Source organism: Rattus norvegicus, chromosome X (assembly GCF_021556685.1).
Source record: "Rattus norvegicus strain SHRSP/BbbUtx chromosome X, alternate assembly SHRSP_T2T, whole genome shotgun sequence".
NCBI lineage: Eukaryota > Metazoa > Chordata > Mammalia > Rodentia > Muridae > Rattus > Rattus norvegicus.
In genome coordinates this window covers 69,795,056-69,819,012 of record NC_141554.1, presented here as the reverse complement: position 1 = coordinate 69,819,012, position 23,957 = coordinate 69,795,056, and positions in this window count along the sequence as shown.

Here is a 23,957-nt window from a genome sequence, read left to right as displayed (position 1 = left end):
AATTTCCACGTATATGTGGGCATTCGTCCTTGATTATTATTGAAGACCAGTTTTAGGCCGTGTTGGTCCGATAGCACGCATGGGATTATTTCTATCTTTCTGTACCTGTTGAGGCCCGTTTTTTGACCAATTATATGGTCAATTTTGGAGAAAGTACCATGAGGAACTGAGAAGAAGGTATATCCTTTTGCTTTAGGATAGAATGTTCTATAAATATCCGTTAAGTCCATTTGGCTCATGACTTCTCTTAGTCTGTCGACATCACTGTTTAATTTCTGTTTCCATGATCTGTCCATTGATGAGAGTGGGGTGTTGAAATCTCCCACTATTATTGTGTGAGGTGCAATGTGTGTTTTGAGCTTTAGTAAGGTTTCTTTTACGTATGTAGGTGCCCTTGTATTTGGGGCATAGATATTTAGGATTGAGAGTTCATCTTGGTGGATTTTTCCTTTGATGAATATGAAGTGTCCTTCCTTATCTTTTTTTTTTAATTTAGAGAATACTTTATTAGTTTTTGTAATCAAACCCACGTATATTAGACCTTACATATTTAATACAGTGTGTTATCCCTGTACAAATGGAAAAAACTTAAGTTCAACATTTCTAGACCAATATGGCTGTCAATTTCTGTACAGTGCCAACTCAACACAGTAAACGGGGATACTTTTTTCGAAAGTTGACAGCACAGGTAAAGTTTCAAATATTCAAATTATATATCTGTATATATATATATATTTATATTTATATAAAAAGACCAATAATAGCAGTGTGTTATGCATCAACAGCAGCAACAGCTTTTCCAGGTTCTGCAGTCATCTGAACAAAACTGTAGAGACATCCAGCACACTCCATTACAAAAAAAAAAAAAGTAAAAAAACAAAACCCGAGAAAACAGCACAGTTCTGTTACTCTTGTGGTACCTAGCACCATTTTTTTTAAATTAGCTTCTCAATCATCATCTGGAAAGAAAACATTCTGAGCAACATCATTAAAAACAGCTCTGATAAAGCACGGTCACTACTACGTATCATAAAGCAGGTACAAGCTATTTTACATCCACAGAGGTATGATACAGTACTGTCCTACATCTATAATACTAGAGGATACAATTTAAAAGGCATTATTTGAGACTTGATTCTACTTTTCCAGCAGAGGGCCCAAAGGATGGTGTGACACAGCTTTGTAAAGAAACATACTCTAGACAGGATTTCCTTTCACTAGTGGCACACTTCTAAGGATTCATTCTCTCCATGAATGTCAGCTAAAACCGTTATTAAGAAAATGAAATATTCCTAGAACAAAACCGTATAACCACCGGATTCACATGAAGATGACCTAGTGGAGACAAGCTGGACCTCACCTTACCAACAAGCTATCAAATCTGTTATGTTTAAACAGTGAGACCTCCAAGGAAGGAGATGCCAAGTAGTGCTTCAAAGCTTCGGACCACAATCAAACACAGCATCCTTTTCAACAGAAGCAGAAGCTCATCTGAATATGCTCATGGATGCTGACATCAACATTTAATCATCTCCTCACTCATCCAGGAAGAGGGGGAGATGAGTTACTACTGTACTTTATTGTGTTCAACCAAATCACCATGTTACAAAAATAGCAAGCTGCCATAATAAAAAATAAGGCTCCTCTATCCAGCACCAGATAGCATCATTTTACTTTCAAGCCTAGAAATTGCACACTTGTATATAAACCAATCGAAGATGAGGATTGAGAATTCATCTTGGTGGATTTTTCCTTTGATGAATATGAAGTGTCCTTCCTTATCTTTTTTGATGACTTTTAGTTGGAAATTGATTTTATGTGATATTAGAATGGCTACTCCAGCTTGCTTCTTCTGACCATTTGCTTGGAAAGTTGTTTTCCAGCCTTTCACTCTGAGGTAGTGTCTGTCTTTGTCTCTGAGGTGTGTTTCCTGTAGGCAGCAGAATGCAGGGTCCTCGTTGCGTATCCAGTTTGTTAATCTATGTCTTTTTATTGGGGAGTTGAGGCCATTGATATTGAGAGATATTAAGGAATAGTGATTATTGTTTCCCTTTATATTCATATTTGGATGTGAGGTTATGTTTGTGTGCTTTCATTCTCTTTGTTTTGTTGCCAAGACGATTAGTTTCTTGCTTCTTCTAGGGTATAGCTTGCCTCCTTATGTTGGGCTTTACCATTTATTATCCTTTGTAGTGCTGGATTTGTAGAAAGATATTGTGTAAATTTGGTTTTGTCATGGAATATCTTGGTTTCTCCATCAATGTTAATTGAGAGTTTTGCTGGATACAGTAACCTGGGCTGGCATTTGTGTTCTCTTAGGGTCTGTATGACATCTGTCCAGGATCTTCTGGCCTTCATAGTTTCTGACGAGAAGTCTGGTGTGATTCTGATAGGTCTCCCTTTATATGTTACTTGACCTTTTTCCCTTACTGCTTTTAATATTCTTTCTTTATTTTGTGCGTTTGGTGTTTTGACTATTATGTGATGGGAGGTGTTTCTTTTCTGGTCCAATCTATTTGGAGTTCTGTAGGCTTCTTGTATGTCTATGGGTATCTCTTTTTTTAGGTTAGGGAAGTTTTCTTCTATGATTTTGTTGAAGATATTTACTGGTCCTTTGAGCTGGGAGTCTTCACTCTCTTCTACACCTATTATCCTTAGGTTTGATCTTCTCATTGAGTCCTGGATTTCCTGTATGTTTTGGACCAGTAGCTTTTTCTGCTTTACATTATCTTTGACAGTTGAGTCAATGATTTCTATGGAATCTTCTGCTCCTGTGATTCTCTCTTCCATCTCTTGTATTCTGTTGGTGAAGCTTGTATCTACAGCTCCTTGTCTCTTCTTTTGGTTTTCTATATCCAGGGTTGTTTCCATGTGTTCTTTCTTGATTGCTTCTATTTCCATTTTTAATTCCTTCAACTGTTTGATTGTGTTTTCCTGGAATTCTTTCAGGGACTTTTGTGTCTCCTCTCTATGGGCTTCTACTTGTTTATTTATGTTTCCCTGGAATTCTTTCAGGGATTTTTGCGATTCTTTCAGGCATTTTTGCGATTCCTCTCTGTAGGCTTCTACTTGTTCTCTAAGGGAGTTCTTCATGTCTTTCTTGAAGTCCTCCAGCATCATGATCAAAAATGATTTTGGAACTAGATCTTGCTTTTCTGGTGTGTTTGGATATTCCATGTTTGTTTTGATGGGAGAATTGGGCTCCGATGGTGCCATGTAGTCTTGGTTTCTGTTGCTTGGGTTCCTGCGCTTGCCTCTCGCCATCAGATTATCTCTAGTGTTACTTTGTTCTGCTATTTCTGACAGTGGCTAGACTGTCCTATAAGCCTGTGTGTCAGGAGTGCTGTAGACCTGTTTTCCTCTCTTTCAGTCAGTTATGGGGACAGAGTGTTCTGCTTTCGGGCGTGTAGTTTTTCCTCTCTACAGGTCTTCAGCAGTTCCTGTGGGCCTGTGTCTTGAGTTCACCAGGCAGCTTTCTTGCAGCAGAAAAGTTGGTCTTACCTGTGGTCCCGAGGCTCAAGTTCGCTCGTGGGGTGCTGCCCAGGGGCTCTCTGCAGCGGCAGCAACCAGGAAGACCTGTGCCGCCCCTTCCGGGAGCTTCAGTGCACCAGGGTTCCAGATGGTCTTTGGCTTTTTCCTCTGGCGTCCGAGATGTGTGTGCAGGGAGCAGTCTCTTCTGGTTTCCCAGGCTTGTCTGCCTCTCTGAAGGTTTAGCTCTCCCTCCCACGGGATTTGGGTGCAGAGAACTGTTTATCCAGTCTGTTTCTATCAGGTTCCGGCGGTGTCACAGGCAGGGGTCCTGCCGCTCCTGGGCCCTCCCCCACGGGAGCCCAGAGGCCTTATACAGTTTCCTCTTGGGCCAGGGATGTGGGCAGGGGTGAGCAGTGTTGGTGGTCTCTTCCGCTCTGCAGCCTCAGGAGTGCCCACCTGACCAGGCGGTTGGGTCTCTCTCTCACCGTGTCTGGGAGCAGAGAGCTGCTGCGGGCCGGGATCCGCGGGTCAAGTCCAAAGTTTTAAAGGTTTTGCGCTAGCAGTGCCACATGTATTGGCTTCTAAACATTATCATGTGTCCTTGGGGGCTGCTATTGAGTACTTTATTTATTTATACAGGTTTTTTCATGTACCCAAGCTGGCCTGGAAGTTGCTTTGTTCCTGCCATTTTTACTTTCCAAGTGTATTTCTGGGATTCTAGGCACGCAAACAGTTTTTGCAGTGCTGAGGTTCAAACCTAGGGTTTCATGCATGGTAGTCTAGGTACAAATTATCTGCCACTAATGATCTGTTTTATTAGGGTGTTTGGCCATTCTGAAGGTCTTTAAATTGCTTAATATAGGGTAGGGTATAAGAAACACCACTAGGAGGTAGGTGTCCTAAAAGTGACCTGCGATTTTTTGGGATGATATTGATGACCCCATATCTTTCTTTCTTTTTTTTTTATGTTAGGAAAATTAGATACATTATTTATAGCTTAATCACAGAACAATTTCCTTGCTTTTCGAGATGTCAATACATACTAGAATAAACTCTGTAGAATATACAAAAAAATACATAGTTTTCCAATGAAATTTTTCTTCAAAATAAATGGAAGGAAACACATGTGTTGCTGATCCTGGTAATTCTGTAGGTTCTACAGTCCATATCCTGAAGCAGTGTTCCTGCCAGAACACACATAGAAACACTCAACACTGAGGGCTGAGAAAATGGCTTGGTGGGTAAGAGCATTTGCTCTACATATATAAGGATCTGAATTTAAATCCCCAGCACCCACAATTAACCTAGCATTGTGGACTAGGGACAGACCAATCCCAGAGACTGCCTGGCTGAATTGGCTCTGACCTATCCATGAGTGGACATGGGCACATGCACCTACATATTCACATAAGGGCAACCTCCCCACCCAAGAAATGTCCAACCCTTTTCATCCTTGGCCTATGAGGTAAAGCATCTGGAGAAAGACTGGCTTCAGTGCTCCATGCTAGCTCAGTCTTAGTCCTCCACTGTCTGCTGGACATTGGACTTCCTTGTCTGGCTCCCAGCCCTGGAGGACCCAATACTTCCTGCTTCTTGTATTTCCCTGTTTCTTCCTTTTTCCTTCCCACCCCCTCCTCCTTCCCCTGCCCCCTTTCCTTCCCATTCCTCCCTTCCGTACTCCATGACAGATTCTCAGGGACACATAGTTTTCATATCAGATTGATTTTATTTTCACCAGTGTCAAAGCACTGTGTAGTAATTACTACATTTACACAGTTTGACATTGTTCATCTGCCAGATTTTTGAACGGAGTTTTCGGTCTTGGGTGGCTTGCTGAGTCTATTGGCTTTCCTCATCACTAGTTGTCACAGTGGAACTGTCTGAACTGCTCTGCTCTGCTGCCGTTTCAGTGCTAGTTATCTCATCTGTTTAGTCTTCTTTTTATGGGGTGCGGTTTTCTCTGAAGCGTTGTTTTCTGGGATTCTTGGCAGATTTCTCTTGGCCTTCTTTGTTGTCATTCGCACCTGGAAGTTCAACAGAGTAAAGGGCATTTGAGTTTTTGAAAAGCTGGAATACCTGAAGGGCTATGGACTGAGAAAGGGGTAGATGCCAGGCCACAAAAGGGTTAGGATTGCTGGGGGAGGGGAAATCACCAGAGGAAGGATTATGTTTAGCTTGGGCCTTCTTACCTTTCCACTACATTTGGAACCAGACCGAAAACTCTTCTCTCCAGTTCTGGTTTTGGATTGATGGTTAGTCTTAGCTTTCTTGGGTTTCGCACTTGAAGTTGATGGCTCGACATCTGGTGTAGTGTTCTGTGATTTTTTCATTGCTTTTGCCATGTTGAAGGCTAGGGTGTTCTGGTCCAGAGCTCTCAGAGGCACGGTCTTTTGAACCCACCCTCAACAATGGGAGGCTACACCCCTGAGTCCTGATTGGTCATCCAGGCCCTGCTCAGCTAATAGTGGTGGAGGAGCTGCTTTGACAAAACAAAGCACCTTGCTGCCTGGTGGGAGCAGGCGCTGGGGTGGGGTTGGGGGTGCTGTGAAGGAAATAGTGTCTGGATAGAGACTGATGCTTTTCTTTAACATCTCCAAGAGACAGGTGCCACTCTTTTTTGTATTCCCATCTTTAGTTGTGATAGAACTTTATGTGGCAGAGGATTTGCCCCCATGAACTCTTCATGAAATGCAGCCCCCTCACATTCAATGGCTCATTCTGTCATGTCTTCTCCTCCTTAGTTAATAATAGTTAGCTAGACTTTTAGCATATTATACCTTCCAAATTTAATTCCAAATCCTTTCAAAATTATTGTCAGTGTGTATATGAATTACCACATAAATGAAAACAAAAAGATATTAATGAATATCTTCCTACCTGGTGAATTTGGCATTCAAAACTGACATTTTTTTGGTTACATGGAACAATGGCTAGTTTTAAAGATTATTATTTTTTATTTACATCTCAACTATTGTTCCCATAACAGTCCCGCTGTTCCAGAGTTCCTGACGCAATTCAAATTCCCTTTCCCCTCTAAGAGGGTGCTCCTGTCCCCTTTGGCCATCCCCCTTCTCTGGACAATGAAGTCTTTACAAGATTAGCCATATCCTCTCCCACTGAAGTTAGACAAGGCACTCAGTCCTCTGCTACATATGTGCCAGAACCTCTGACCAGCCAGTGTATGCTCTTTGATTGGTGGCTTAGTCTCTAGGAGATACCAAGGGTCCTGGTTAGTTGACACTCTTGGTCTTCCTATGAAGTTATCATCCCCTTCAGCTGCTTCAATCTTTCCCCTAACACTTCCAAAGGGGTCTGTGAACTCAGGCTAATGCTTAGCTGGCAATAAGCATCTGCATCTGTCTCAGCCATGCTGCTGGTATAGCCTTCCAGGTGACAGCCATGTTAGGCTCTTGTCTTCAAGCACAGCATATCATCAGTAATAGCATCCAGCATTATTGTGTCCCTGTGAGATGGGTGCTAAGTTGGGACAGTTACTGTTCTACAATTCCTTCACTATCTGCTCCATTTTCTCCCTGCATTTCTTCTTTTTTTCTTTTTCTTTTATTGGATTTTTTTATTAACGTGAGTATTTCTTATTTACATTTCGAATGTTATTCCCTTTCCCGGTTTATGGGCCAACATCCCCCTAACCCCTCCCCCTCCCCTTCTTTATGGGTGTTCCCCTCCCCATCCTGCCCCCATTGCCGCCCTCCCCCCAACAATCACGTTCACTGGGGGTTCAGTCTTAGCAGGACCCAGGGCTTCCACTTACACTGGTGATCTTACTAGGATATTCAATGCTACCTATGAGGTCAGAGTCCAGGGTCAGTTCATGTATAGTCTTTAGGTAGTGGCTTAGTTCCTGGAAGCTCTGCTTGCTTGGCATTGTTGTTCATAAGGGGTCTCGAGCCCCTTCAAGCTCTTCTAGTTCTTTCTCTGATTCCTTCAACGGGGGTCCTATTTTCAGTTCAGTGGTTTGCTGCTGGCATTCGCCTCTGTATTTGCTGTATTCTGGCTGTGTTTGTCAGGAGAAATCTACATCCGGCTCCTGTCGGCCTGCACTTCTTTGCTTCATCCATCTTGTCTAATTGGGTGGCTGTATATGTATGGGCCACTTGTGGGGCAGGCTCTGAATGGGTGTTCCTTCTGTGTCAGTTTTAATCTTTGTCTCTCTATTCCCTGCCAAGGGTATTCTTGTTCCCCTTTTAAAGGAGTGAAGCATTCACATTTTGATCATCCCTCTTGAGGTTCATGTGTTCTATGCATCTAGGGTAATTCAAGCTTTTGGGCTAATAGCCACTTATCAATGAGTGCATACCATGTGTGTTTTTCTGTGATTTGGTTACCTCACTCAGGATGATATTTTCCAGTTCCAATCAGTTGTCTACGAATTTCATAAAGGCATTGTTTTTGATAGCTAATTAATATTCCATTGTGTAGATGTACCACATTTTCTGTATCCATTCCTCTGTTGAAGGGCATCTGGGTTCTTTCCACCTGCTGGCTATTATAAATAGGGCTGCTATGAACATAGTGGAGCATGTGTCTTTTTATATGTTGGGGCATCTTGTGGGTATATGCCCAAGAGAGGTATAGCTGGATCCTCAGGCAGTTCAATGTCCAATTTTCTGAGGAACCTCCAGACTGATTTCCAGAATGGTTTTACTAGTCTGCAATCCCACCAACAATGGAGGAGTGTTCCTCTTTCTCCACATCCTCGCCAGCATTTGCAGTCACCTGAGTTTTTGAACTTAGCCATTCTCACTGGTGTGAGGTGAAATCTCAGGGTTGTTTTGATTTGCATTTCCCTTATGACTGAAGATGTTGAACATTTCTTCAGGTGTTTCTCAGCCATTCGGCATTTCTCAGCTGTGAATTCTTTGTTTAGCTATGAACCCCATTTTTTAATAGGGTTCTTTGTCTCCCTGCGGTCTAACTTCTTGAGTTCTTTGAATATTTTGGATATAAGGCCTCTATCTGTTGTAGGATTGGTAAAGATCTTTTCCCAATCTGTTGGTTGCCGTTTTGTCCTAACCACAGTGTCCTTTGCCTTACAGAAGCTTTGCAGTTTTATGAGATCCCATTTGTTGATTGTTGATCTTAGAGCATAAGCCACTGGTGTTTTGTTTCCAGTGCCCATGTGTTCGAGATGCTGCCCTAGTTTTTCTTCTATTAGTTTGAGTGTATCTGGTTTGATGTGGATGTCCTTGATTCACTTGGACTTAAGCTTCGTACAGGGTGATAAGCATGCATCGATCTGCATTCTTCTTCATGTTGACCTCCAGTTGAACCAGCACCATTTGCTGAAAATGCTATTTTTTTTCCATTGGATGGTTTTTGCTCCTTTGACAAAAATCAAGTGCCCAAAGGAGTGTGGGTTCATTTCTGGGTCTTCAATTCTGTTCCATTGGTCTATCTGTCGGGCTCTGTACCAATACCATGCAGTTTTTATCACTATTGCTCTGTAATACTGCTTGAGTTCAGGGATAGTGATTCCCCCTGAAGTCCTTTTATTGTTGAGGATAGTTTTAGCTATCCTGGGTTTTTTGTTATTCCAGATGAATTTGCAAATTGTTCTGTGTAACTCTTTGAAGAAATGGATTGGTATTTTGATGGGGATTGCATTGAATTTGTAGATAGCTTTTGGTAAAATGGCCATTTTTACTATATTAATCCGGCCAATCCATGACCATGGGAGATCTTTCCATCTTCTGAAGTCTTCAATTTCTTTCTTCAGAGGCTTGAAGTTCTTATTGTATAGATCTTTTTCTTGCTTGGTTAAAGTCACACCGAGGAACTTTATATTATTTGGGTCTATTATGAAGGATGTCGTTTCCCTAATTTCTTTCTTGGCTTGTTTCTCTTTTGGGTAGAGGAAGGCTACTGATTTATTTGAGTTAATTTTATACCCAGCCACTTTGCTGAAGTTGTTTATCAGCTTTAGTAGTTCTCTGGTGGAACTTTTGGGATCACTTAAATATACTATCATATCATCTGCAAATAGTGATATTTTGACTTCTTCTTTTCCGATCTGTATCCCCTTGATTTCCTTTGGTTGTCTGATTGCTCTGGCTAGAACTTCAAGAACTATATTGAATAAGTAGGGAGAGAGTGGGCAGCCTTGTCTAGTCCCTGATTTTAGTGGGATTGCTTCAAGTTTCTCTCCATTTAGTTTAATGTTAGCAACTGGTTTGCTGTATATTGCTTTTACTATGTTTAGGTATGGGCCTTGAATTCCCATTCTTTCCAGGACTTTTATCATGAAGGGGTGTTGAATTTTGTCAAATGCTTTCTCAGCATCTAATGAAATGATTATGTGGTTTTGTTCTTTCAGTTTGTTTATATAATGGATCACGTTGATGGTTTTCCATATATTAAACCTTCCCTGTATGCCTGGGATGAAGCCTACTTGATCATGGTGGATGATTGTTTTGATGTGCTCTTGGATTCGGATTGTCAGAATTTTATTGAGTATTTTTGCGTCGATATTCATAAGGGAAATAGGTCTGAAGTTCTCGTTCTTTGTTGGGTCTTTGTGTGGTTTAGGTATAAGAATAATTGTGGCTTCATAGAAGGAATTCGGTAGTGCTCCATCTGTTTCAATTTTGTGGAATAGTTTGGATAGTATTGGTATGAGGTCTTCTATGAAGGTTTGATAGAATTCTGCACTAAACCCGTCTGGACCTGGGCTCTTTTTGGTTGGGAGACCTTTAATGACTGCTTCTATTTCCTTAGGAGTTATGGGGTTGTTTAACTGGTTTATCTGTTCCCGATTTAACTTCGGTACCTGGTATCTGTCTAGGAAATTGTCCATTTCCTGCAGATTTTCAAGTTTTGTTGAATATAGACTTTCATAGAAAGATCTGATGATATTTTTAATTTCCTCTGAATCAATAGTTATGTCTCCCTTTTCATTTCTGATTTTGTTAATTTGGACACACATTCTGTGCCCTCTCGTTAGTGTGGCTAAGGGTTTATCTATATTGTTGACTTTCTCAAAGAACCAACTTTTGGTTCTCTTGATTCTTTCTATGGTCCTTTTTGTTTCTACTTGGTTGATTTCAGCTCTGAGTTTGATTATTTCCTGCCTTCTACTCCTCCTGGGTGCATTTGCTTCTTTTTTTCTAGAGCTTATAGGTGTGCTGTCAAGTTGGTGACATATGCTCTCTCCTGTTTCTTTCTGCAGGCACTCAGAGCTCTGAGTTTTCCTCTTAGCACAGCTTTCATTGTGTCCCATAAGTTTAGGTATGTTGAACCTTCATTTTCATTAAATTCTAAAAAGTTTTTAATTTCTTTCTTTATTTCTTCCTAGACCAGGTTATCGGTGAGTAGAGCATTGTTCAACTTCCACGTATATATTGGCGTTCTTCCCTTATTGTTATTGAAGACCAGCTTTAGGCCGTGGTGGTCTGATAACACGCATGGTATTATTTCTATCTTTCTGTACCAGTTGAGGCCTGTTTTTTGACCAATTATATGGTCAATTTTGGAGAAAATACCATGAGGAGCTGAGAAGAAGGTATATCCTTTTGCTTTAGGATAGAATGTTCTATAAATATCTGTTAAGTCCGTTTGGTTCATGACTTCTCTTAGTCTGTATACGTCTCTGTTTAATTTCTGTTTCCATGATCTGTCCATTGATGAGAGTGGGGTGTTCAAATCTCCTACTATTATTGTGTGAGGTGCAATGTGTGTTTTGAACTTTAGTAAGGTATCTTTTACGTATGTAGGTGCCCTTGTATTTGGGGCATAGATATTTAGGATTGAGAGTTCATCTTGGAGGATTTTTCCTTTAATGAATATGAAGTGTCCTTCCTTATCTTTTTTGATGACTTTTAGTTGAAAATTGATTTTATTTGATATTAGAATGGCTACTCCAGCTTGCTTCTTCCGACCATTTCCTTGGAAAGTTGTTTTCCAGCTTTTCATTCTGAGGTGGTGTCTGTCATTGTCTCTGAGATGTGTTACCTGTAGGCAGCAGAATGCAGGGTCTTCGTTGCGTATCCAGTTTGTTAATCTATGTCTTTTTATTGGGGAGTTGAATCCATTGATGTTGAGAGATATTAAGGAATAGTGATTATTGCTTCCTGTTATATTTATATTTGGATATGAGGTTGTGTTTGTGTGCTTTTCTTCTCTTTGTTTTGTTGCCAAGATGATTAGTTTCTTGCTTCTTCTAGGGTATAGCTTGCCTCCTTATGTTGGGCTTTACCATTTATTATCCTTTGTAGTGCTGGATTTGTAGAAAGATATTGTGTTAATTTGGTTTTGTCATGGAATATCTTGGTTTCTCCATCTATGTTAATTGAGAGTTTTGCTGGATACAGTAACCTGGGCTGGCATTTGTGTTCTCTTAGGGTCTCTATGACATCTGTCCAGGATCTTCTGGCTTTCATTGTCTCTGGCGAAAAGTCTGGTGTGATTCTGATAGGTCTGCCTTTATATGTTACTTGACCTTTTTCCCTTACTGCTTTTTATATTCTTTCTTTATTTTGTGCATTCGGTGTTTTTTTTTATTATGTGACGAGAGGAGTTTCTTTTCTGGTCCAATCTATTTGGAGTTCTGTAGGCTTCTTGTATGTCTATGGGTATCTCTTTTTTTAGGTTAGGGAAGTTTTCTTCTATGATTTTGTTGAAGATATTTACTGGTCCTTTGAGCTGGGAGTCTTCACTCTCTTCTATACCTACTATCCTTAGGTTTGATCTTCTCATTGAGTCCTGGATTTCCTGTATGTTTTGGACCAGTAGCTTTTTCCGCTTTACATTATCTTTGACAGGTGAGTCCATGATTTTTATGGAATCTTCTGCCCCTGAAATTCTCTGTTCTATCTCTTGTATTCTGTTGGTGAAGCTTGTATCTACGGCTCCTTGTCTCTTCTTTTTGTTTTCTATATCCAGGGTTGTTTCCATGTGTTCTTTTTTGATTGCTTCTATTTCCATTTTTAATTCCTTCAACTGTTTGATTGTGTTTTCCTGGAATTCTCTCAGGGATTTTTGTGATTCCTCTCTGTAGGCTTCTACTTGTTTATTTATGTTTTCCTGTGTTTCTCTAAGGGAGTTCTTCACGTCTTTCTTGAAGTCCTCCAGCATCATGATCAAATATGATTTTGAAACTAGATCTTGCTTTTCTGGTGTGTTTGGATAATTCTTGTTTGCTTTGGTGGGAGAATTGGTCTCCAATAATGCCATGTAGTCTTGGTTTCTACTGCTTGGGTTCCTTCGTTTGCCTCTCGCCATCAGATTATCTCTAGTGTTACTTTGTTCTTCTATTTCTGACAGTGGCTAGACTGTCCTATAAGCCTGTTTATCAGGGGTGCTGTAGACCTCTTTTCCTGTTTTCTTTCAGACAGTTATGGGAACAGTGTGTTCTGCTTTCAGGCGTGTAGTTTTTCCTATCTACAGGTCTTCAGCTATTCCTGTGGGCCTGTGTCCTTGGTTCAGTAGGCAGGTCGCTTGGAGTAGGAAGGTTTGACTTACCTGTGGGCCCGAGGCTCAAGTTTGCTCATGGGGTGTTGCTTATGAACTCTCTGTCTCTTCCACTCTGCAGTCTCAGGAGTGCCTACCTGTCCAAGCGGTGAGCTCTCTCTCCCACGGGGTTTGGGAGCAGTGAGCTACTTCAGGCAGGGATCCGGGGGTTTGGGAATCCTGCTAAAAACTGGAAGTGTCCGGTCCTAGAGGAATTTTGCCTCTGTGTGTCCTGAGTTCACCAGGCAGGTTGCTTGGAGCAGGAAGCTTTGTCTTACCTGTGGTCCCGAGGCTCAAGTTTGCTCGTGGGGTGCTGCCTACCAGCTCTCCGTGGGGGCAGCAACCAGGAAGATCTGTGCCGCCCTTTCCAGGAGCTTCCGTGCACCAGGGTTCCAGATGGTGTTTGGTGTTTTCCTCTAGAATCAGTACTGTGGGCAGAGTGCGGTCTCTTCTGGTTTCCCAGGCGTGTCTGCCTCTCTGAAGGTTTAGCTCTCCCTCCCACGGGATTTAGGTGCAGAGAACTGTTTTACCTGGTCGGTCCCTTCAGGTTCCAGCGGTGTCTCAGACACAGGGGACCTGCTGCTGCTGTGCCCTTATCCAAGGGAACCCAGAGGCCGTATACAGTTTCCTCTTGGGCCAGGGATATGGGCAGGGGTGGGCAGTGTTGGTGGTCTCTTCTGCTCTGCAGTCTCAGGAGTGCCCACCTGTCCAGGTAGTGAGGTCTTTCTCCCACGGGGTTTGGGAGCCGTGAGCTGCTGCGGGCAGGGATTGCGTGGGATTATTTCTATCTTCCTGTATCTGTTGAGGCCTGTTTTGTGACTGATTATATGGTGCATTTTGGAGACGTTATCATGAGGTGCTGAGAAGAAGGTATATCCTTTTGTTTTAGGACAGAATATCCTATAAATATCTGTTAAATCCATTTGCTTCATAACTTCTGTTAGTTTCCCTATGTCTCTGTTTAATTTCTCTTTCCATGATCTGTCCATTGATGACAGTGGGGTGTTGAAATCTCCTACTACTATTGTGTGAGGTGCAATGTGTGCTTTGAGCTTTAGTAAGGTTTCTTTTATGAATGTAGGTTCCCTTGGAGCATAGATATTTAGGATTGAGAGTTCATCTTGGTGGATTTTTCCTTTGATGAATATGAAGTGTCCTTCCTTATCTTTTCTGATGCCTTTTGATTGAAAGTCAATTTCATTTGATATTAGAATGGCAACTCCAGCTTGTTTCTTTGGGCCATTTGCTTGGAAAGTTGTTTTCTAGCCATTTCCTCTGAGACAGTCTCTGTCTTTGTATGTGAGGTGTATTTCTTATATGTAGCAAAATGGTAGGTCCTCTTTATATATCTAGTCTGTTAGTGTATGTCTTCTTATTGGGGAATTGAGTCTGTTAATGTTGAGAGATATTAAGGAATAGTGATTGTCGCTTCCTGTTATTTTTGTTATTAGAGATGGAATTATGTTTGTGTGACTCTCTTTTGGTTTCATTGCAAGGAGATTATATTCTTGCTTTCTGTACAGTATAATTTCTCTCCTTGTGTTGGAATTTTCTGTCTATTATCCTTTGTAGGGCTGGATTTGTAGAATGATATTGTGGAAATTTGGTTTGTTGCTAGGAACATTTTGATCTTTATATTATCTTTGATGGTTGTGTCTATGCTTTCTATAGTATCTTCTGACCCTATGAGTCTCTCTTCTATCTCTTGTATTCTGTTGGTGATGCTTGTATCTATGACTCCTGGTCTATTCCTTATGTTTTCTATCTCCCAGCTTGTCTCCCTTTGGGCTTTTGTTTATTGTTTCTGTTTCCATTATTAAGTCCTGTACAGTTTTGTCCAACTCCTTCACCTGTTTGGTTGTGTTTTCATGTAAATCTTTCAGAGATGTTTCTGTTTCCTCTTCAAGTGCTTCTACTTGTTTATTTCTGTTGTCCTGCATTTCTTTAACGGAGTCATTTATGTCCTTCCTAAAGTCCTCCGTCATTATCATAAAATGTGATTTTATATATACATCTTGCTTTTCTGGTATGTTTGGATATCCAGTATTTTCTTTGTTGGGAGAACTGGTCTCTGATTATGCCAAGTAGTCTTGGTTTCTGTTGCTTATGTTCCTGTGCTTGTCTTGCTCCATGGTTTGTCCTTGGTGTTTGCTTGTATTGCTGTTTCTGAGAGTGACTTGACCCTCCTGTAGGCCTCTGTGTCAGCACTCCTGTAGAAATGTTTCCTGTTTTCTTTCAGCCTTTTCTGAGACCAGGTATTCTGATCTCAGGTGAGTAGGCACTCCTGGTGACTGTCTTGCAGCTCTAGGTGTTGGCAGGAATAAGAAGGGTTGTTCCCCAGATTTCTCCTAGGTCCTTGTATCCAGTGGGTACAGTTGGCACTAGGCAATTCCCTCTTGGGTGGAGAATGTGGGCAGAGGGTAGTCTCCTCTATTTCTCAGGATTGTGCACAGTTCTGAGGATTCAGCTCTCTTCCCCACTGGATTTGAATGCAGGGAGATGTTTGACAGGTTCAGTTCAGACCTGGACACAGACCAGAACCGCAAGTACCTGTGCCTGACTGGTCCTATAATCCTGTGTCCCAAGGCACAGTTTCCCTTTGGACCACGGATGTGGGCAGAGGTGTGCAGAAGTGGCAGTCTGTCCTGCAGTCTCAGGATGTCTGCACTTCTGGGTGTTCAGCTCTTCTCCCTGCAGGAATGGGTCCTGCCTCCCCCTTCTATGAGGGTGTTCCCTCTTAACAACCTGCTTCCCACCTTGCCACCCTGACTTTCCCCAACACTGGGGGTCCACCCTTGGCAAGACCAATAGCTTATCCTCCCATTGGTGCCCGACAAGTCCATCCTCTGCAACATACGCAGCTGGAGCTATGGGTGTGGCCATGTGTACTCTTTGGATGGTCGTTTAGTCCATCGGATCACTAGTTGGTTGGTATTGTTCTTCTTATAAGGTTGCAATCCTCTTCAGCTCCTTCAACCCTTTCTCTGACTCCTCCAGTGTGGACCCTGTTCTCAGTTCAGTGATTGGCTGTGGGCATCTTCATCTGTATTTGTTATGTTCTGTCAGAGCCTCCAGGAAGCAGCTATATCTGGCTCCTGACAGCATGCACTTCTTAGCATCAGCAATATTGTCTGGGTTTTGTGGCTATATGTGTATGGGCTGGATCCCCAGGGAGAGCAGGCTCTGAATGGACATTCCTTCAGTCTCTGCTCCAAACTTTGTCTCTGTTTTTCCTCCTATGGATATTTTGCTTCCCCCTTCTAAGAAGGACCAAAGCATCTGCACTTTGAAGGACCTCATTGAGCTTCATTTTGTCTGGGGATTGTATCTTGGGTAATCCGAGTTTTGGGCTAATGTCCACTTATTAGTGAGTGCATAACATGTGATTTTTTTTGTGATTGAATTACTTACCTCAGGATGATATTTTCTAGTTATATCCCTTTACCTAAGAATTTCATGACATCACTGCTTTTGATAGCTGAGTAGTACTCCATTGTGTAAAATGTACCACACTTTCAGTACCCATACCTCTGTTGAAGGACATCTGTGTTTTTTGCCAGGTTCTAGATAATATAAAAAAGGACATAATAAATTTTATATAAAAATAAATAATAAATAAGGACACATAAATATGAACATAGTGGAACATGTGTCCTTCTTTTTTTATTTTTTTTATTTTTTTTTTTATTTTTTTTAACATGTGTCCTTCTTATATGTTGGAGCATCTTTTGGGTTTATGGGCAGGAATCACAGAGCTGCGTCCTCAGATAGGGCAATTTCCACTTTTCTGAGGAACCTCCAGACTGATTTCCAGAGTGGTTGTTAGAGTTTGCAATTCCAACAAAAGTGGAGGAGTGTTCTTCTTTCTCTACATCCTTACCAGCATTTGTTGTTACCTGAGGTTTTTATCTTAGCCACTCTGATTGGTTTGGGTTGGAATCTCAGCGTTGTTTTCATTTGCATTTCCTTGATGACTACGGTTATTGAACATTTCTTTAGGTGCTTCTCAGCATTTGACATACCTCAGATAAGCTCCATACCCCATTTTCAATAGGGTTATTTGGCTCTCTCAAGTCTAACTTATTGAATTCTTTGTATATTGTGGATATTAGCCCTCTATCAGATGTATGATCAGTAAGGACCTTTTCCCAATCTGTTGGTTGCTGTTTTGTCCTAATAACAGTGTCCTTTGCCCTACAGAAGCTTTGCAGTTTTATGAGGTCCCATTTCTCAGTTCTCATTCTTAGAGCATAAGCCCTTGTTGTTTTGTTAAGAAAAATTTCCCCAGTTCTCAAGTGATGCAGTCTCTTCCCCCCTTTTTATTCTATTACTTTGAGTGTATCTGGTTTGATGTGGAGGTCCTTGATCCACTTGGACTTAAACTTTGTATGGGGCAATAAAAATGGATTGATTTGCATTCTTCTACATGATGACATCCAGTTGAACCAGCACCATTTGTTGAAAATGTTATCTTTTTTCCATTGCATGGTTTTAGATCCTTTGTCAAAGTTCAAGTGACCATAGGTGTGTGGGTTCATTTCTGGGTCTTCAATTCTATTCCACTTATCTATCTGCCTGTCTGTGTGCCAATACCATACAGTTATCATCACTATTGCTCTGCAATACCGCTTGAGGTCAAGGGTGTTTATTCCTCCAGAAGTTCTTTCATTCTTGAGTACAGTTTTCGCTATCCTGTGTTTTTTGTTATTCCAAATGAATTTGTGAATTGTTCTTTCTAACTCCATGAAGAATTGAGTTGGAATTTTGATGGGGATTGCATTGAATCTGCTGTCTGCTTTTGGTAAAATGGCCATTTTTCCTATATAAATCCTGTCAATCGATGAGCATGGGAGATCTTTCCCTCTTCTGAGATCTTCAATTTCTTTCTTCAGAGAGGAATTTCTTTTCTGGTCTAATCTATTTGGTGTTCTGGAGTCTTCTTGTATGATTATGGGCTTCTCATTCTTTAGGGTAGAGAAGTTTTATCTATAATTTTTTGAAGATATTTACTGGCCCTTTATGTTGAAAATCTTTGCTCTCTTCTATACCTATTATTGTTAGGTTTGGTCTTCTCAGTGTGTCCTGGATTTCCTGAATGTTTTGGGCTAGGAGCTTTTTGCATTTTACATTATCTTTGACAGTTGTATCAATGCTTTCTATGGTATCTTCTGCCCCTAAGATTCTCTCTCCTATCTCATGAATTCTGTCGGTGACACTTAATTCTATGACTCCTGATCACTTCCTTACGTTTTCTGTCTCCAGAGTTGTCTCCCTTTGTGCTTTCTTTATTGTTTCTATTTTCATTTTTTTTTAATCCGGGATGGTTTTGTTCAATTCTTTCACTTGTTTGGCTGTGTTTTCCTTAATTCTTTAAGGGATTTTTATGTTTTCTCTTTAAGGACTTCTACTTGTTTACTTGTGTTGTCCTGTATTTCTTTAAGGGATTTATTTATGTCCTTCTTAAAATCCTCCATCATCATCATAAAATGTGATTTTATATCTACATCTTGCTTTTCTTGTGTTTGGATATCCAGTATTCACTTTGGTGGGAGAGCTGGGCTCCGATGATGCCAAGTAGTTTTGGTTTCTGTTGCTCAGGTTCCTGCCCTTGCCTCTCACTGTCAGGTTTTCTCTGGTGTTAACTTGTCTTGCTGTCTCTAACAGTTGCTTGACCTTCATGTAGGTCTGGGTGTCAGCATCCTGTAGACCTGTTTTCTTTCAGCTGGATCTGGCAACAGAGAGTTCTGCTCTCAGGTTTGTATGTGCTCCTGGTAATTGTTTCTCAGCTCTTGGTGCAGGCAGAAACCTGAAGGGTCCTGCCCCTGACTGCTCCTAGGTCCCTGTGCCCAGGGTGCATAGATGGGACTAGGCAATTTCCTCTTTTTTGGGGAATGTGGGCAGAGAGTAGTCTTCTCTGAGTTTTCATGAGTGTCTGCACTTCTGAGGGTCTAGCTCTCTCCCACACTGGATTTGGGTGCAGGGAGCTGTGTGACAGGTTCAATTCAGTTCTGGGTACAGGTACGACACAGCAGGTTCCTAAGGCTGACTGCTCCTATATTCCTGTATCCAGAGGCACTATGCAGTTTCCTCTTAGGCTCAGGATGTGGGAGAGGTGGGCAGAAGTGGCAGACTGTCCTGCAGTTTCAGGATTGTCTGAACTTCTTGGTATTCTTCTCTCTCCCCCATGGGATTTGGATGCAGGGAGGTGGTGGGTCACTTCAGTTCAGATCCGGGTACAACCAGAGACCAGAAGTGCCCTGTCCCAGAAGACTTCTGCCTTTTTGTGTCCTGAGGCTACCATGCAGGTTACTTGAAGCAGAAAAGTTGGTCTTACCTCTGCTCTCAGGTGTGTTGGCACTCCTGGTGACTGTCTTGCAGCTCTTGGCACAGGCAGAAACCAGAAGGTTCCTGCCCCTGACGGTTCCTAGGTCTTTGTGCCCAGGGTGCACAGATGGCACTAGGTGATTTCCTCTTGGGTCCGGAATGTGGGCAGAAAGCAGTCTCCTCTATGCCTCCCTTTTCATTTCTGATTTTTTAATTTGAATACTCTCTCTGTGCCCTCTGATTAGTCTAACTACGAGTTTTTCTATCTTACTGATGTTTTCTAAGAACCATCACCTAGTTTTGTTGATTCTTTATGTATTCTTTTTGTTTCTATTTGGTTGGTTTCGGCCTTGAGTTTGATTATTTCCTGCCTTCTGCTCCTCTTGGGTGTATTTACTTCGTTTTATTCTAGATCTTTCAGGTATGCTGTCAAGCTGCTGATGTATGGTCTCTCCAGTTTCTTTTTGGAGACACTCACTGCTTTCACAGTGTCCCATGAGTTTGGGTATGTTGTGCCTTCATTTTCATTAAATTCTAAAATGTCTTTAATTTCTTTATCTCTTCCTTGACCAAATTATCATTGAATAGAGCATTGTTCAGTTTCCATATGTATGTGGGCTTTCTGTGGTTTTTGTTGTTATTGAATACCAGCCTTAGTCTGTGGTGATCTGAAAGGATTCATGGGATAATTTCAATCTTCTTCTATCTGTTGAGGCCTGTTTTGAGACCAGTTATACGATCAATTTTTGAGAAGGTACTGTGAAGTGCTGAGAAAAAGGTATATTCTTTTGTTTTAAGATAAAATGTCCTATAGATATCTGTCAAATCCATTTGCTTCGTCACTTCTGTGAGTTTCACTGTGTCTCTGTTCAGTTTCTGTTTCTATGATCTATCCATTGATGAGAGTGGGGTGTTGAAGTCTCCCATTATTATAGTGTGCTGTGCAATGTATGCTTTGTGCTTTAGTAAGGTTTCTTTTATGAATGTAGGTGCCCTTGCCTTTAGAGCATAGATCTTCTGAATTGAGAGTTCATCTTGGTGGGTTTTTCCTTAGATGTGTATGAAGTGCCCTTCTTTATCTTTTTTGAAAACTTTTGCTTGAAAGTCAATTTTATTTGATAGTAGAATAGCTACTCCAGTTTTTTTTCCTTGAGACCATTTGCTTTAAAACTGTTTTCTATCCTTTTATTCTGAGTTAGTATTTGTCTTTGTCACTGAGGTGCATTTCCTGTAAACAGCAAAATGCTGGGTCCTATTTACCTATACAGTTGGTTAGTCTATGTCTTTTTATTGAAGAATTGAGTCCATTGATCTTGAGATACTAAGAAGTAGTGATTGTTGTTTCCTGTTATTTTTGTTGTTAGAGGTAGAATTATGTTTCCATGGCTACCTTCTTTTATGTTTGTTGCAAGATTACTTCTTGCTTTGTCTAGGGTGTAGTTTCCCTCCCTGTGTTGGAGTTTTCCATTTATTATCCTTTGTAGGGCTGGATTTGTTGAAAGATATTGTGTAAATTTAGTTTTGTTGTGGAATGTTTTGATTTTTCCATCTATGTTATCGAGAGTTTTGCTGGATATAATAGCCTGGGCTGGCATTTCTGTTCTCTTAGGACCTGAATGACATCTGTCCCGAACCTTCTAGATTTCATGGTCTCTGCTGAAATGTCTGGTATAATTCTGATAGGTCTGCCTTTATATGTTATTTAACCCTTTTCCCTTACTGCTTTTAATATTATTTCTTTCTTTTGTGCATTTTGTGTTTTCACTATTATATGATGGGAGGAATTTGTTTTCTGGTCCAGTATATTTGGAGTTCTGTAGGCTTCTTGTATGTTCATGGGCATCTCTTTCTTTAGGTTAGGGAAGTTTTCTTCTATAATTTTATTGAAGATGTTTACTGGTTCTTTAAACAAATGCTGAGAAGTGCTTTGCTCTCTTCTATATCTATTATTCTTAGATTTGATCTTGTTATTGTGTCATGGATTTCCTGAATGTTTTGGGATAGAAGCTCTTTGCATTTGAACTTTCTTTGCCTGTTGTGTCAATGTTTTCTATGGTATTTCCGGCACCTGAGATTCTCTTTTATATCTTGTATTCTGTTGGTGATGCTTGTGTCTATGATTCCTGATCTTTTCCCTAGGTTTTCTATCTTCAGGGTTGTCTCCTTTTGTGATTTCTTTATTATTTCTATTTCCACTTTTAGATCATGGATGGTTTTATTCAATTCCTTCACCTGATTTGTTGTGTTCTCCTCTATTTCTTTAAGGGAATTATTCATGTCCTTCTTAAAGTCTTCTATCATCATCATGAGATATGATTTTAACTTTGAATATTGCTTTTCATGTGCAATGGTGTATCCAGGACTTGCTGTAGTGGGAGAACTGGATTCTGATGATGCCAAGTAGACTTGATTTCTGTGGTTTATGTTCTTGTGCTTACCTCTCACCATCTGGTTATCTCTAGTGTCTACCCTAGCTGTCTCTGACTGGAGCCTGTCGTTCTTGTGATCCTGGTTGTGTCAGAACTCCTCAGAGTACAGGTGTCTTTATCATCCTGGGATTCTGGGATCCTTTGATCCTGGGATTCTGAGTCAGAGCTAATAGGTATCAAGCTGCCTCTGAGATACTGAAGTCCTGGTGTGACCTAGCTCCTGAGATTCTGTTTTGTTAGAGTTCCTGACAGTCAAGCTTTCTCTGGGTGTTGCAGTACTGGGTGGGGGTGGGGAGCCAGAGCCTTGAGTTTGCTCTGGGCACAGATACAAACTAGAAGGAACCCATGCCTCTGGGTGAGCAGGGGTTTATGCTTCCCTGGTTCCTATGTGGGTCCCAGTTATGCTGGGTGTTGGGGAAGATGTTGTGGCCTCAACTGTGACCTTAAGTGTGTGAGAGCTCCAGTGCTCCTGAGTGTGTCTGGTTTCCTGGGGATTGAAGTTCCTCTGTAATCCTGGGCCTATTAGCACACTTGTGATCCTGTGATCCTGTGTTCCTGTGATCATGTGTTCCTGTGATCCTGGGCATGTTAAAGCACCTGGGTGATGGGCTTCCTCTAGGGTGTTGTGGCAATGGGTGCAAAACCAGTGCCCAAAGTCTGCTCAGGGCACAAGTTCAGACCAGAAGGACAATATGTCTGTTTTTGCATGAATAGAGCATAGATATATTTAAAATATTACCTCTCCCATTCTATGAGTAAGATTTTATCTCTTAAGCCCTTTATCATGTTCTTTCATTGATGGCTATACTTTTAAGTGTGCATCTCTTGTTTCATGTTGATTGAATTTATACCTATGTATATACTTTATTTGTAATACCTTTTAAAGATTTTCTTCATCTCTTTTTCTTTTTTGAGATATAATTTTTTGAGAATAATATAATTTTTCAATCTTCCCCATTCCCTCCTTCCAAGCCCTCCCATATAATGCTCTTCACCTTCTTTCAAATTTATGGTCTACCTTTTTATTAATTGCCTATATACATATATACATACATACACATGTACATGCATACTCACATACATGCATAGATACATAAATAGAGATATCAAAGTACAGAAATTCAGCCCATTCTTTCTGTATATTATTACTTGTATGTTTGTTTTCAGAACGGACCATGTGATATGGATAACCAATGAATTGGTTATTCATAATTTGGGCAAGACTTTTTCTCACACTCTCAGCACTATTTAGATACCTGTAGTTCTTTGTGTAATGTTGAGGCATCCTGAATCCGGAAATTTCCTTCCTCATAATTTCATACACACACGCACACACACACACGCACACACACACACACACACACACACACACACACACACACACATATCTATATATTCCTAGTGCAAAGTTTAGAATCAAGATAACATGATGTAGCCGATACTAAGTAATGAATTCTAAAATCTACTAAAACCAACATTCAATATTATAGTTGATGGTCTCTTTTGACTTTATGTCCCATATCCTGAGCCACTCTGTCTCACTCAATTCTACCCCCTATTCTTCCACAAGACTCCCCAAGTTCCTCATGATGGTTTGACTTTGGGTATCTGCTGTTTCCATTAGTTGCTCTCATAAAAAAGTTATACTACATTCCAAGCATATCAGAGTATCATTAACAGTGTCAGGGGTGGCTCTCTCTCATAGAATGGGTCTTAAGTTGAGTCAGTCATTGGTTAGCTATTCCCTCAGTCTCTCCTCCATCTTTATCCTTGAGCATCTTGTAGGCAGGACAAATTTTGGGTTGAATGTTTTGTGGATAGGTTGATATCCCCTTCCCTCCACTCAAAGTCCCATCTGTCTACAGGAGGTGGCTATTTCAGTCTCTATATCCCCCTCTGGTAGGAATCTTAACTAAAGTCACCCCTTAGACTCCCAGTAACCTCCTCTGTCCCAGTCCTCCACCTAGTCCCAGAGAAGTTCCACTGATTTCAGCTCTCACTCCCAGCCTCTTCTGAACCTCTCTCCCCACACCTAATTGCCATCCTCATGCCCCTACACACCCCTGCTCCCACCCATTGCCCTCTGTCTCTCTACCACCAATCATTAATTTTTCTTTTGCCTTCTGAGGAAGATTCACACATCCTCTATTGTGTCCTCCTTTTTACCCAGTTTCTGTGAATTGCAGTATGGTTATCTGGTACTTTGTGGCTAGTGTCTATTTATAAATGAGTATATATCAAACATCGTTTTCTGGGTCTCAGTTATCT